We start from the raw sequence: 16,156 nt of genomic DNA, 5'->3' as shown, positions 1-16,156 counted from the left end.
GATTGGTTGTGTCCAAACCTTGTAGGAAGTGTATATGATTTAATTGCAGTTGGCAAGTGAAACAAACAGGCCCCTTTTAGGGCTGCCCTTTTGTGTTTTCTTTCAAAGTTCCATAGTCACCACGTTTAATGTAGCTGATCCCTTGAGAATGTGGCGGCGAAACACAAACTTTATAGCTTAGCTGGACAACATAACATAAACTATAATGATGGTATATCGACCTAGTTCATAGGGTCGTTTCTCTCGTCACTTGCGCATGCTCCTTAAATAATTCGACACATGGTAAAATTGGTGACGGGCTACCACCTGATAGAAAATATGGCCAACATTTTTTGTAAAAAGCAGTAAAATTGTACTTCTTCTCATGGGTGGTCTTTCGTAGTCATGTGTTAATAGTTCAGAGGGATTTCGATTAAATTCGCAGGTGAGTTTAAATGAATTGCGACCAACAGTCATGCAATCATCGACAAGTGCATTACACAGCATAGACTGCACGTCTTTGAGTATTCACTATGTCTGATTTCTGTCAATGGAATAGATTTACTTTTTTAGTGATGCATTTTATGGACAGATATCTCTGATCTAATACCCCCAGCCTTGGCAATCCCACCCCACAACCTGGAACAAGAAACAGGCTGTTTTTAATCAGAATAATTAAAATAATAAATCAAGAAATTAGAGATAGGCAGCTTTTTTACAGGAAGGAAAACACAACATGCCAGTTTTTGTCTCAGTAATGTTTTCACTGCAATTCACACAAACATCCACATATGAATCTTTTGTGTGATTTCCAAATGATGCCAGTAACCTATGGTGGCCAATAAGAAAGAGATAAGTTCCTGTTATCTCGCACTGTAATTTCGAATTTTTGTTTTATTAAAAGTGACAAGCTGTGTTGCAATTATATTGTGTTCTGAGCAAAGGGGGTTTTACACCATGGACAAGGCTTTTGGAAATGACTCGATTTTTCCTGTTGAACTATATGGAAACTACTACCAGGTAGAAGTTTGTTTTTTTTGGAAAGGAAAAAAACCTTGATGTATTAAAGGGTCACATAAGCATGAGATTATGACATTGAAATGAAAGAGCAATCAACAAATGAATTGTAATTGACCTTAGGAAGGAGTCCACTTTAGGCAGAACCCTCAATTTCCATACATTGGGGCTCATTACAAGTTGGGCAGTGTGGGTAAAATACGGCAGTATTACCGTATGCCACTGCATTAGTGCACCGCCCGACTATAACTTTGTCAGAAAGTTGGAGGCTTCACCTCCAGCTGTGAGCTGGAGGTAAATCTGCCAGCTTTCTGCCAAATTTCATACATGTGATCTGTGCTAGTCTGCTGAATTCAGATCTATCTTTATTTTTCATATCGGATAAAGAGTCCTAAAGTTAAAGCTGAAAATTCAAATGTGTCCCTTTAAATTCATGATGCACATTATACTGTACAATTTAGCTTGAATGACATGTTTCTCACCCCTGGCAATAGAGACATCTACTTTTAAAAGAATTACCAATTTATAGGCTACTTTAAAGCAACAGACACCAATTCGTCATGGGGCCTTATTGCTCTGCCAAGTCAGGGTTTGTGTAGAAATATCCTTTTTTGAAGTTGCCATTGCTGACTGACAATGCATTTATTAATCTCTTAGCAAGGTGGCATTCCAAATAATCTTCCATAAATATGACCGTTAAAACCATGTGCTTGGAATTTGTGTTGCCTTGTTTCTTTTTGTCTTTTGAACATATGTCCTTGGTGAACACATATTTGTCAAACATGTTGGATCAACGAGACAGATATGGAACTATGCAATCATGGTTTCAAGAAAGCTGACCTTTGCACAAACATACATTTCAGAGGATGCAAAGTTCACTGCATAGGCTCACAGAACATAAAAGCTAGGCGAGATGTGTTTTGTCCCATGTAACAGAAATGTGCATTTTATCCTGTCTTTATTTATAATAACACGTACATAGTAAGTTGTTCTCTTCATAAAACCTCTCATTTGATTTGCAATTAACATCCTGTCCATTATTTCCTTGCACAATACTAAAGTACAAGTTGTCTATTTTATTATGTAACCTTTTCACATCACAGTGTTAACAGAGAAGCTTTTGTGCATTACCTAATTTCGGTTTTCCATAAAACATTTGGAGCCTCATTATGAGTTTGGTGGGGTGGGAAAAAAGTGGAGGTGATAGTGTTACCACTACTTTTTATCACAGCAATGGAATTATCACTGTTTTTCCCGCCCCACCAAATTATAATTTTGTCTGATTTACTGCCAACAAAATTACTGCACAGTGAATCCTCCATTTATTTTAGGAAAAGTGGCAGATTCACCTGCAGCTTGTTGCTGGAGATATATATTCCATTTACCTAAAAAACAGTTGATTTACTGTGTGGCAAATATGCCAAAAAGCCCCAAAGAGTCCTATAGCGTCCTGACTGTGCCCAAATTCTCCCTCAAAAGAGCTGGTGGTTCCAGCTTCCCAGCTCTGGCTTCACAACTTTGGAATACCATTCCACTGGATATCAAATCTACACCCACCTTCCAGCCTTTCAGAACTAAGGTCATCACCTGGTTACTCAACAATTAACCTACCATGATTGAATGCATACCCTCTGCAAGAATGTATTTTGCACTATGTCAGAATATTATTGTCTATGCACTAATTGCTATCTTGTCAAGTATACCTTTGCTTCATCACTGTACAATTGTGCCCTACCTTGCCTGTAACTCGAAGCTTAAGCGCCCATATACCCTTGGGTCAGGTGCGCTATACAAATTAATAAACAAACAAACAAAACAAAACATGGGGAATTACACTACCCTACCATGACTTGTAATCCTGTGGCAACTCTACGGGACCAGCTGGCTGTAACGGTAATTGAGTTTAGTGCTAAATTGGCAGATTTACAACCGAATTACCAACAAACTCTTAGCGAGGCCCTTGGTCTGGTAACATTTAACATGAATTGCATGATATTTCAAAGTAAAGTCATTCCGGATTCCAGATTATTTAATGAGGAGCATTACACTCAATCAAATAATATCTAACATCTATAATAAAAACATGCATAAGTTGAAACTGTGATGAAAGTATAAACTCTTCAGTGCATTTATTACTAGAAGCCCAAATAACTATATTGAATAGATTGGAAGAATGGATGTTACAAATGGATACAATCTCCCCTCTGTCATAATGGGGTGCCAAATTGTTCACAAGGATCGAAGATGGACTCATTTATGTGTGTTGCGGTGTCAGTTGAACTATTTCTAGTTCCATATGTATGCTCCATATTGCCCAAAGGATATGTTGGTGGTCATTATTTTAGAGTAGGAAACTGTCAGTAGATTAGAAGGAATGTGTACCATTGATCCTTGTGATTGAGTCATTCGTTTAGTTTGTGTGCATTGTAACTACTAGGCATTTACATAGCAGTACTGCCATGTAATGTAATGCCATGGTGGCAAGTCTTTTATATACTTTGTGTCTAGTATTATGTCCATTTTGTTTGAAACAAAATCAAAGGACAAATATTTGGCGACGGTTTACATATAAGTTCTCCTCTGTATCTTGAGTCATTTGCCTAGTATAAGTGTTCTGCATGACTACTCAACATTTATAATAGCAGTGTTTCCATGTTATGCAATGACACAGAAATAAGATTTATATCTTGTGTGCATTATTTTGGAAATTTTGTTTGAGAACATCAACAAAAGACAAGTATTTTGGTTATTGTTTTAGTGTAAGGAAATGCTGCTATGTATGTAAATTCAGTTATAGTAGCTCATCGAGCATACTGTTATAATATGTACCTGTATCCTGCGCACACGTGTGGACACAGTAGTTGGAGAGAAAATTACTGGAGTGTACTTATAAATCTCAAGCAATCAATTGTAAGACTTGTGTGTTGTTTTATTTTGATTCTCAGTAAATATTTGTCAGCACTAAAAGCCTCCCAAAACAGAGTATTAAGGTCTAGAGAGACCAGAAATGCACTTTATTTTAATAAAACAATACATAATTCCCATTTTACTTGTGTTATATCAGAGATGCAAAAAGAAGGCATATAGCAAAATTCTTTTCCCCTCAAAATATACAGTTATGTTGACTGATACCATTGCCACTGTGTTACTGAGATGATATAAACCAGCCTCACCTCTATGCCATTACATAAGATGGAGTCACCGCCATGATAATGCCAACAGTCACCGCTGAGTCCATTCCCAATATCTAGGAACACAACATGACTCCACTACAAAACTGACAGCAAAATGCACATGATTTAAAATGAGTTTGTCTCCTATCAGGGTGAGCAATATAGCGTCCCACTGAGACACAGGGGAAAATAGAATCACAGCTTTGAGAAATGACTAGACATACATGTACCATTTTCGCATTATAGCTGTTTTCTGTATTTTCCAAAAATATATTTATAGGCGTTCCACCACTGTTACAACTATGTTACATTTCCTGTGTGTTCTTTTCTCTACAGCAACAGTAACTAATAAGAGCAATCCCTACAGCCCGAAACACGTGTTGATGATTGGATGATTGTTTATACTAATATATGTAAGCTTTGAACCAAAAAGGCACCCCCATGTGGATTGAAGTGAGAAAACTCTGAGATATTATAGCCTGAGGTAGGGGTCATTATCACAGGATAATGACCACCAATACACCAACAGTCATAATTTGGGGAAGGAACACTATCCCAACTTTAATGACCCCTTCCTCGGGTCTAAAACTATGTGCACATAGTTGTAGTAGCAATACATATTTTGGAGTTTCTGTTCTAAGAGTGAGTCAAGTAAATAGACAAACTGAGTTTGTAAATTAAATGTGGTTTTATTTTGTAGTATTTGAATAACGTGGTTGTCTTCGCAAGTTAAGCATTTTTAATGCAACTTGGTTGAACTACAACAGGTTGAACATGAGCATGCATTAGGTGTATTGTATAAGTAAACTGTTTCTCTAAAAGTGAGTGAAAGAATTGTCCAGTGTTTTCTCTTTCATGTGTTAAATAGCATATTGCAGCAAAAAAAGGTCCTCCCAGAGAGGAATTTTCTTGTTGAAACAATAAAATAGCAGAAAATGTCATTGTTACCTGAAGACAGACTGTTCAGAATGCAGTCAATGGCCCTCATTACGACCCTGGCGGAAAGTGACTGACCGGACCGCCACAGCGTAAATAGCGTTTCCGCCATTGCACGATGGAGCAAAGTGCGGCCCATTCCGACCCATCGGGCACGAGCACCACGGCATGGCGGAAGTGCAAAGTCCGCGATGGCGGAAATGACCCCAAAACGGCCCACACCGCCACCGTACGGCGCCCTAGGTGCAATACCGCCACCCATCACAGCGGACACCGCAGTGTGCGCCTACCGGAAAGTATGGTGACCGTAAATATACGGAAACGGAAGTAAAAACATGGGCCCGGAACGGGAAACATCCCGCCGTACACCTATAAAACCACAAAAACCACACAACCACTAAAAACACTACCCTGAGACACACCCCAACCCGTCATCCACCCTAGCGAAACCAAGAAAAATGGGAAAAGTAGCGAAGAAAGCGTGCGACCGCAAGCGGCAGATCCACTTCTCCCGTGAGGAACTCACCGTGCTAACAGAGACCCTCCAGGAGAATGCTGCCGTCGTCTTCTCCACGCAAATGACCAGGACGGCACTTGCGAACAAGAAGGCCATATGGGCTCTGGTGGCACAGCGGGTAAGTGCGGTGGGGACCGCACCCCGCAACCCACAGCAATGCAGAAAGCGATGGGACGACCTGCGGATACGCGTCCGCAGCATACTCTCTGCCAACCGCAACATTGCCACAGCCACCGGGGGAGGTCCTGAATCACCCATCAAGTTGACCCCCTGGGAAGAAATCTGTGCCTCCACCATCGGAATGGAGAGCATAGAGGGAGTCGGAGGGATGGAGAAAGGAGTGCAGACATCCGAAGATTCAGGTAGGTGGGCCAGATAAAACAATGCTAAATCCACAATGTCCAATCATGTGAAGTACCATGTGTCCACATAGTGCAACAGAAACACATGTCCAGGAGAACGTCCACACACATCGGCCTGATAGCGCACTTTAAAACTCACAATAAATACATAAATAATTAAAAACCCCTAAAACACCCACTACACGTGCAGCAGGCACACCCTAACTGCAGGCTGCCAAACAACTGCACCCTCACTCCACACACAAATGAAAGCACCTCCAAGGCCCCGACCCAAATCACCCTCAGGTACCACCCCAATGCATGTGATACAATGCCATTCCAATACCCACAGACCCATTAATAACCCTCGCCCTCCTTTACTCCACCACAGGGTCCGATCCAAACGACGAGCATCAGGACACCCCTACCAGCACACCTGCAAAGGGGGCCAAGACCAACGGCCAAAGACCCTCCACCTCAGCTGCACGCATCAAGACACGGCAGCAGCACAAATCAGGTGGCAGCACAGAGGAGGGAACATCAACAGGCACCCCAGCAGCCAGCATGCCCACAACACCACCACCACAGGTCCCCCCAACGGATGCCACAGAAGGCACTGCCTCTGGTGGCAGCAGCACCATAGGTGACACCCCATTGATGGCAGCATGCTCCGACACAGAAGACGGGGATGTCGAAGTCAGATCCATCCATGACCTGTCCCAATCCCCCTGTCTGTCCCATCCCGTACAACATGAGGATACCACACAGGGGCACCCACAAGACGACGACTGGCCATCCCCCACAAGCCCTGTGGCAAGGCAACATGAGGTCAACAGCCCCTCTGTGACACCCCCGCAAATGGCCATGGCCCAGCAGAGGCAACAGTCCCTCGACCAGTTAATCGTGCAACAGCAGCAACTGGCCACGCTCCTCAAGGACCATGCCGATGAATGTGGGGGCACTAAGGCAGACATAGAAAAATCAACTGAGACACTTAGGGCAGAAATGGAGAGAAGTACAGAGACACTAAGGGCACAAATGGAGAGTAGCACCGAGAGCCTGAGAGTACAAATGGAGAGTGGCACCGAGAGCCTGAGAGTCCAAATGGAGAGAAGCACCGAGAGCCTGAGGGGGGAACTGCATGCGACGTCCAAAGACGTATGTGCCGAACTTGCCGCAGTGCGTCGTGTGCTCACTGAGCTCTCACAAACCCTTAGGGACATGCATGGACGTGAGCAGGCAGAGACATCATCCGTTGCAAGTTCCGTCCAGGGCAGCCCCCAACGTAGATCTGGGAGGAACCTGCGCTCCACAGGCAGGGGTGCCCCTGATACCCGCAGAGGGGGCTTGCAATAGCGACAGCCCACTGACAATGAGCATCTTTGGACACTGGTGTTCGGGGGGGAGGTAGGAGGGTGGAGGGGGTGTGTTGGGCTCACTTGGGTGGCGGGTCGATAGGGTGTTCAACATGATATCACATATGCCATAAACAGTGCACGATCAACCAATGAGATGTGTGGACAATGATCTTTGTGTACTAGGCCATCATAGGCGTACAGTCCATATTGTGCATGTACCAGACACACACAGTGCCACGAGTCCCGTGTCCATGTATCAGCCACCAGGCGTGAGTGCTAGAAGCATGCATCAATGAGATGCTGACGAATGTCACGGCCCTCCGGTGCCTCGCAGACTCCTTGAGGTGCTGCCACATCCCCACCCTCATCATGACCATCATCAGGTGCTTGCAGTTCTGCGTCAGGGGGCATGGGCACATTTCTACGTACGCACATGTTGTGGAGCATGACACATGCCATGACCATCTTTGCAACCTTCTCATGGCGGTACAGGAGTGCCCCGCCAGACCTGCTGAGGCAGCGGAAACGAGTCTTCAGTAGGCCGAATGCCTGTTCAATGACTACACGGGTACGTGAGTGGGCATGGTTGTAGTCCTCCTCATGCTGGTCCCGTGGGTTCCGGACTGGTGTGAGGAGCCATCTCTTCAGTGGATACCCAGCATCACCTGTATGTGGACGATAAACGTATGATGTGGAATGCCATTGCTACGTACGCACACCCCCCCCCCTTCCTGCCAGGTCATTGCCGAATCACATACCCCACATTATCATGCATGTAATGAGACTCACCGAGTAGCCAGGATCTGTTCCCTGCATGTCGCTCCATGTAGCGTGGTATAGTAGAGTTCCTCAAGACCATAGAATCATGGGTTGATCCAGGGAATCTGGCACAACAATGTGTAATGATCCTGTTGGAGTCACACACCATTTGTACATTCAGGGAATGAAATTGTTTTCGGTTGCGGTACTGGGCTTCCATGGCATGTGGGACGATCAATTCCACATGGGTGCAGTCGATGGCACCAATGCAACCCGGTATGCCGGCAAGTGCATGGAATCCCACTTTTGTGTTGGTAATTTCCTGCTCCGAGCGTGGTAGAGAGATGTAGTCGTCTGCGTGCTGCAGGAGGGCATCGAGCACTTGCAATAGTGTCCGTGAGAACAGTGGCTGAGAAATGCCATGCAACTGTCCGACTGTGTGCTGGTAGGTGCCTGTGGCCAGGAAGTGGAGTACAGACACCACCTTCAGTAGGGGTGGGATGGCGGTTGGGCTATCTATCATGCTGACAAGGTCAGCCTGTGTCATGTCCACAATGGCGGCTATGGTGTCCCGGTCCAAACGGTAGAGGGTGTGGATCTGCTCATCAGTGAGGTTGAACGGATGTGCTCGGAGGCGTGGGATTGTGGGCTGCCTGCGTGGTGGTAGTGGCTGTGCTGGCGGCCCTTGCTGGCCCTGCCTTGGCCTCCTCCTCCTCCTGCGTCTCCTCCGTGCGGCCGGTTGTAGTTGGTGTTCGTCTTCTTCTTGGAGTTGGAGTACTTGCAGTGCTATCAGGTCCCCCAGGGCCAACATCGCGAGTCCTGCCGGTAGCATTTCGGAGTGGGTGTGGTTGTGGGAGGAGACTGGGTGTGCAATTTATGTGTTTTCAGGCTGTATGGCCTCCACCTGTGGTGATTCATTCCACCTGTGCAAGCTGCTCTCCCCTTTGGCCGAGCACGTCCCACACACAACGCTGCAATTCGAGGAATGGCATCTTGCTATTGCAATCATGTATTTGTACCCGATGGCCGTGTAACATTTGTTGATATGTACATTCGGCTATGGTCCCATTGTTTCACATACAATCTTTGCAGTCGCGAACAGACTTGTGATGGGTCAGTGGAACGTAGTACTCGAGTAACGGTGGGCCCTCATGCATCACTGTACCGAGTTGCACCGACGGGCGGGGCGTCCCATTTGTGGGTGAAGGCAGTTGCCATTTTCACACACAGCCGCACTAGATGGATTAATTTGTGATTTCAAACGGCCACAGATGCCTTTTCGACGTGATGTTGCAAATGAGGAATTCGAAGGGCGGCGCTTTCGGTTTTCAGCTAGCGGCGAGGAGATGCCCACAGGTCTGACTGCAAATATAACGTTCTATTGTTCAATGTCCTTGAGACAGGGGCCATGGCGAGGATGCAATGATTGATATGAATAGTTTGGGATGCGCAATAGCGACGTGGGCGATGAGGCCGGACGTTCCCAAATACATGTTACTTCACAACACTGGAATTACGGGCTGGGGCACTGTGGATTTTGCAGGCTGCATAACGCACAGACTCAATGGATATTTCTAATGTTATGTGAGTAAATATTCAGGCGTTTTTATACCGGGATGAGGGAATGATGAATGGATGCATGGGAAGGTGATTTGATACAGAGTTTGCCATGTACAGGGCTTCTTGGAATCTATCCGCCTCCCCTGCGCTATGTGATGCAGGGCTGCCATAGTGGGACCATCGTCTATCTGGCCTTGTTGAGCCCTCCCTGTCTCGACGCGCCTTCAGACACTTGTGTCCATGCACGTTAACAATCCCATCAGATGGATTCTGTTTTCACAGACGCATGCACAGGTACACTGGTTTGTGATGGTGTTTACACCTCGATATAGATAGTTATGAGTCGCAAGTGGTTTTGGGGTGGTGATGATCCTTTGGAGTGGGCTAGCATGCATATGGCTGTGGATTTAGTGTGATCATTGAAGTGAGTTGTTCGAATGTAGTTCTGATGGCCATTCTGTTCTTTTTCTTTTCTTTTGGTTGACAGGTATCTCCTCCCCTTTTGCCACTGCCATCTGTATGCCACTCCTGCAGATGGCTTTTACTCCCGACACCTGCTGCTTCGTGTTAATCAGTGGAGCAGCATTACGATCTTATGGGACGATCGCCAATGGGCCACATGCCCTTACGCAGTACTAGTGGCTCGGAGCAACATTTCGGCCTTTCAGCTGGACTAGTGCCTCCCCATTGGGACGGCCCTGCGGTTCTGTGCGCTTCCATGTTGCCTTTTCGTACGTGAATGTGGCTCTGTGTACCATGATGGAAAAGGGCGTCACACAAGTAGTAGCTGGTCATTTCTTGCGGATGCAGCCCACAATGGTGAAATGTGTTTTGGAGTTCATGGCCTAATGGCTGTATGGGCTTGGTGATTTTGTTGTGCATTAAATTTCTATTCTGATATGGGCCGTGTAGCGTTCTTCTTTGCGAGTGATGTGGCATATTCCTATTTGGGGAACGATGTATTGTGAGGAGATCTGCATTGGGTTCCAGCTTCGGAGTTTAGTTGCGTGGTACTGTGCTGGGCGCGTTTGCCTACGAAGCCCAGTGAGGTCAGGGATGGGGGCTGCCAATATGACTGTTTGAATGTTGTCATGCTCAGGGGCGGGGGATTGGGTTTTGTGTAACAGATGCCGGTGAGCCAGGTGGACTGGTGGAATGATGTGATTTTCGGAATATTGCTGGTCACAGGTGCCTGTGTTTGCGTGCGTTTCTGGGGGGGGGGACTGTGGTCATGTCCATTGGAATGGCTTCTGTATTCGTGCCATCTGTGCCCTGCAGCTCCCATTGGCCCCTCTTGTGATTCTTTTGTTCGTTGGCATGCATGGGTGACTTGTACATTTCACTGGTTGCATTGTGACTTCATTGCACCTACGGGGAGTTGTACTTTGTGGGCAGGGAGCGGTGTACAGGCACTCAGTGGGGCCGTTTACGGTTGATTCGCGATGCCGTACTTCTCACCATGGCGGAATGGTACTTTCCGCCATGCTTGATGGCGTTAGGTACATGTCCGCTAGGGTCGGAATTCGCGTACCCTTGCGCCATGGTGGTATTTACGGTTTGGCATGGCGCGCGCGCGCGTACTTGGTGCAGTTAGCGTTGGCGTTCACTACGGTGTCGCTAATGGCTTCGTACTTTGCGGTGACGGGTCATAGTCGCACCGAGCGCTATTCGATGGCGGTATTGCATTTCCGCCATCGTTTTTCGATTTCCGCCAGGGTCGTAATGAGGCCCAATATCAGTAGTTATTGACTTTGCTGTAAACATTATGTTTCTCTGAGAGGAGGTTAATAACAATTTCCATGTGCTAATAGCATACGATTTTGTAAAACAGTGTTAGCTGCAGAAAGTTATGTTTAGCAAGTATGTTGTTAACAATCTGAGTACAACTACTGCGTGAGTGTGCACCCTACTTATCATTTAAACATGTCAACATTGTTTTATTTAATATGATGGGATTGAAGTTTCTCAGGATTGTGTAACTTCATATCTCTAGACACGAATAGCTCATTAGCAGAGCAACTGTAGTAGATTTCTCATTGTGTGGGCATTCTAGTAGAGGTATAAGCAAGCCCTTGCAAAGAAGCATTGGTAAAGTCAAAGGCAGTACTCCAAGTTGCAAAATACAAACAATGCCACTGTATAAATGATGAAGAAACTACTTGTAGTCCCGTCTCCATTCCACTGGTGTCCATCTATGTAGCAAAGTGGGGCAGGCAGCAGAGTGGATTGTAGGAGGTAAGTGATGAGGGGTTGAGGCTATTACGAGGCCGCAGGGAGAAGAATGTCAGGTGTTCTGGGGTGAAAAGTGGCAGGTGGTGAGTGCGATAGAGGTACATTCTGGGAGGAAGGTAACAGTGGGTGTGATAAGGCCATGCAAGGTACAGTGGGGCATTGTGAGGAGCAGTCAGATGCCGAGTTGGCTGTGAGAGGTAGCTGGCCTACCTGATGGCTTGGATTGCGGGAGGATACCATGAATTAAGTTCTGCAGTCCGAGGCCTCCGATTGGCCTCAACTCTGGGGCACTAATGACAAAGAAATGCTCTAATGATCGGAAGATCAAAATATAGGTTTAAGACAGAGTAGACTTAACACTTAAATGCTAATGGCAACTGCACAGTACTAGTACATTTCACATTGCCTTTAATAAATTACTATTGTAGGTGAAATGTATTTGTGGTCAAAGTACGATTCTTCCATGTTCTTTATGAATCTGTCAAACTTTACATATACCTTGAAAAAGGTGGAGTGTTTTTCTCACATAACCCATTTGTAGCCTGGTCCACTCCATAGCAAGGCTAGTTGTGTATTACTGCAGTATTGTTAAAGTAGTAATAGAAAATATGTAAAGAACAAAAATATGCAATTGGTATTTAACAGTCTTGAATAGGAGCACCTTCAAAGACAAGTATTCATCCGATTCCTTCAAAATGTTTGCTTTATCTGAACAAATATCTTATCTGATACATATGTTGTCCCAGTACTCCAGCGCACCCATCAAAGTTGAGTATTAATTGATTGACTGGACGATTTATGCTTTATTTTTGACCACATGTGTCACAAGCACAACACACAATTGAACAACACAAGGAAATACAATTACAAAAAGTAAAAAATCACTCACATTGGTTTGAAACCCACTGACTAAAAAGTCATGTCTGGAGCTAAATCTAGTTGCTTATAACATGCAAACCAGAAAATCACATCACAATTAAATAATATTAAAAAGCATACATTGTAAAAAATTGTCAATATCTCTAAAGCATAGTATGATACAGAGAATAATTCTATTATATAAACTTAAAACCCTAATTAACCATTGAATCATAAATCAAGAGAGAACACATTTCAAACAGATACATTCAAATGTTGATATAGTTCAAGCTTTCCCCAGATAGTGAGCCAAAGCAAACATTATACCTTCATTTGCTGCTAACACTCTGTGGCCGACAAGGTGCCTATTCCAAATCAGGCAGGGCCTCAGAATGATATGTCGAAGGACTGAGCATAAGAGCCATAAAGAAAATGCTGTACAGTCTATCTATAAAAGGGAAAGTGTTGGCACTGAGAGGATAATGCTGGAATCCAAATGAATGTCTGTGTTTTCAGAGGTAATATGCCCAAACGAAATTTAAAGAAACAGAAGGGAGAGTTAAACAATCAAGGTAATTCTTATACAATCATGTCTCCTTATCAATGAGATAAGCCTGAGATGGATGACATCTTTGCCTGTTAACAACAGCATTCTGTAATGCCCAAAGATCAAGGCCGCCCTTACCGCAGATTTGATATCATTATCATTATTTATACAATGGTGGATTTCTACATACCTTGTTGGTGTCCTTCTTGTGACTGCACTCCCTGTTCCAGCAGCCTCTGCTTTGGGAGGCGATGATTGCAGGGCTCTCTGGCCCTTTGAACTGCCCTCCTCCTGCGGAGGACATAAATGGCTTGATTCCCTTCTCCATCTCTGATAGGGAAAGCTGATACGAAGGAAGATTTAAAGTACACAAGCTTTTCTACTGCCAAACAAGCTTGTGATCTACCCCATTTAAGAAGTACCACTGATAGGCTAGGTAATAGGACTACTGTGAGGGTTGTGGACTTAGAACTGGAATTGGATGGAGAGGACCATCTTTGGCAGTGGTTGCCCAAGGTGCTACAACCACACCTCATTACCCAACCCAAATCAATGTTTTATGATCTGCTCTTGAAACGCAAGAGGATCAGGACATTAATACGTCAGATAATGGCTTATTTGACAACATTGAACTATATTCACTTATTGCCCAGCAGGAGACTTGATTGGTTGATAATTTGGTCATTGGTGGCTGACACACTATATGTTCATCTGCAATATGTGGCTACAGGGGCAGACCGAAGGAGGCTTGTTGACTGTTGTTAACTCATTTGGAATCAGGAAACTGGACTTAAGCACAGACTGTGGATTGGCAGGGCTCCTTAAGTGCAATAAGGGCCATGATTTGCCCATCTCCTGTCTTGTCATTAATGTCTACGATCCCCCTTCTTCTGAAATGCATCTAAATAACCTGAAAAGGGTGGGGCTATTATTGAACAAAATGTCTAAATCTATGCCTACTATTATCTGTGGAGATTTTAACGCAATAATTCCATTATCTCTTGTGTGTTTTATGTTTGATTTTTCTTTTGCCCTCACTAACGATAATGTGTATAGCCAAAATGGCATATGCTGGGCAAACTTATTGTACCAACATAATTTAAGATGTTAAATGATATTGCATGGTGTGGGGTACTCCATGTGGGTTTAACGGAGTCAGTGGAAAAAGTGCTTCTACTAATGACTATATTGTTGTCAATGAAATAGTACTTCCACTGGTTCTGGACATGGCAATAACCACAAGAGGAGAAAGTGATAACTTCCCCAAATGTACTGCCATCAATATGAGGTTCCGGCAATCAGAACATGACTCTAAAGAGATAGTGTCCGTTAATACATCCCTTAATCGAATTATCTGGAACCGCCCCAATTTGGTCAAAGCAAAACACACTGACAATGCCACCTTATGTGAATGTTCACAAACAACTATATTAGATATGGCTACAGAGAATTACTACTCTTCAGAAACAACTGACACACATACATTTGAGGCAGTAATCACCAAATTACTATAAAGATAAAAATAGTGGCAATACGAGCTTCATGGAAAAAAACTATAATACCCCAGCACTTCGACGTAGATATGACAGAACCATACAGCTTGCCAAGAAACAATTGAGGAAAGACCAGCAACACAATGACGATAGGAAAGTCTTTAGCTATACTTAGCGAATTGTACAACCTCTAATGACCACAGAACATTTTGGAAAATAGTACATTCGACCATGAATTTTCCTTCATTGGTTAATGGAGCATACACAGATAAGTGGACTCGCTATATCACTAGCACTAGTGGAGCCTTTAAACGCAAGCCCTCCACCCATGAGCATCTCTCTCACTCTTGGTCCTTTCCTCTGTCCACTTTGGAGTTTGAACAAATCCTCAAGAGTAGTAACTAATCTAGAGCTGCTGGCCCAGATGGCACCTGTAATGCTTTACTAAAGACAAACCATGTCCTCTGGGCTAAGGCTCTTTACATGCTTTTTACAGCCATCCGCCATACTGGAGTTTTTCCCACCTCATGGACTGACAGTATTATTGTCCCTATTTCCAAAAAAGGCAATCCTAAAACTCCAGGTAAATACAGGTTGCTAGAAATGCTTGATGCCCCCTCTAAAGTTTTTGCAAGAATTATTTTACTAGATTTAACGACCTTGATTGATACCGTACAACCAGACTGGTTTCTGTAATCAATCTAGTACTATGCTCAATCTCATAGCCCTGGTCACCTTGATTGAAAACGCTTGGTATACACAAACACAGACAGTGTATGCAGCCTTCATAGATTTTAGGGCTGCCTTTGATACCATCATAAGAGATAATCTATGGCACAAACTTGTGGATTGGACGATCCCTCTTTGTCTTCTCTCCATGATTATACAACTCCACATGAATACTCAGGTTAGGATCAGATTAGACTGCATGGGAAGAGTAACTCAAGGGATACCCACTTTTAAGGGAGTCAAGCAGGGAAGCATACTGGCTCCAACCTTTATTTTGCTGACTTGCAAGTTGCACTTAATTCCAGCAACTCTAATCCTCCCAAATTCGGAGCCAATTGCATCTCTTGGCTTGGCTGCGCACATCTGCTCCTTTTGGACTGCCCTCCTATAGGACTTCAGGCTCAATTAAACTGCTTGAGCCTATACGCAGAGAATAATGGCCTTAAAATGAATATAGGAAAAATGAAAATCATGGCCTTTGCACCCATGTGCACTAAACCAAAGGCGTATAAACGGACACTCAATAACAACAAAGTAGAGGAACTAACCACATATGAATACTTGGGAATTGTCATTGACAGAAAATGTAAGTGATCTGCACAATTAGATGCAATGCGAACCAACCAAAACAATTTAACGAATCAGGGCACTTAATAA

At 44.2% G+C, this 16,156-nt stretch overlaps 1 protein-coding gene across 1 annotated transcript in view; it reads left to right on the top strand.

Annotated features, from left to right (window-relative positions):
* Window positions 1-16,156, top strand: part of PTPN5 (protein tyrosine phosphatase non-receptor type 5) — an 814,933-nt gene that overhangs the window by 760,701 nt on the left and 38,076 nt on the right. The window lies entirely within an intron of this gene.

Source organism: Ambystoma mexicanum, chromosome 11, assembly GCF_040938575.1.
Source record: "Ambystoma mexicanum isolate Mex_15411 chromosome 11, UKY_AmexF1_1, whole genome shotgun sequence".
In the NCBI taxonomy this organism is placed as follows: Eukaryota; Metazoa; Chordata; class Amphibia; order Caudata; family Ambystomatidae; genus Ambystoma; species Ambystoma mexicanum.
The sequence above is the reverse complement of the archived record's forward strand: the minus strand, read 5'-3'. Positions and strand labels throughout refer to the sequence as shown.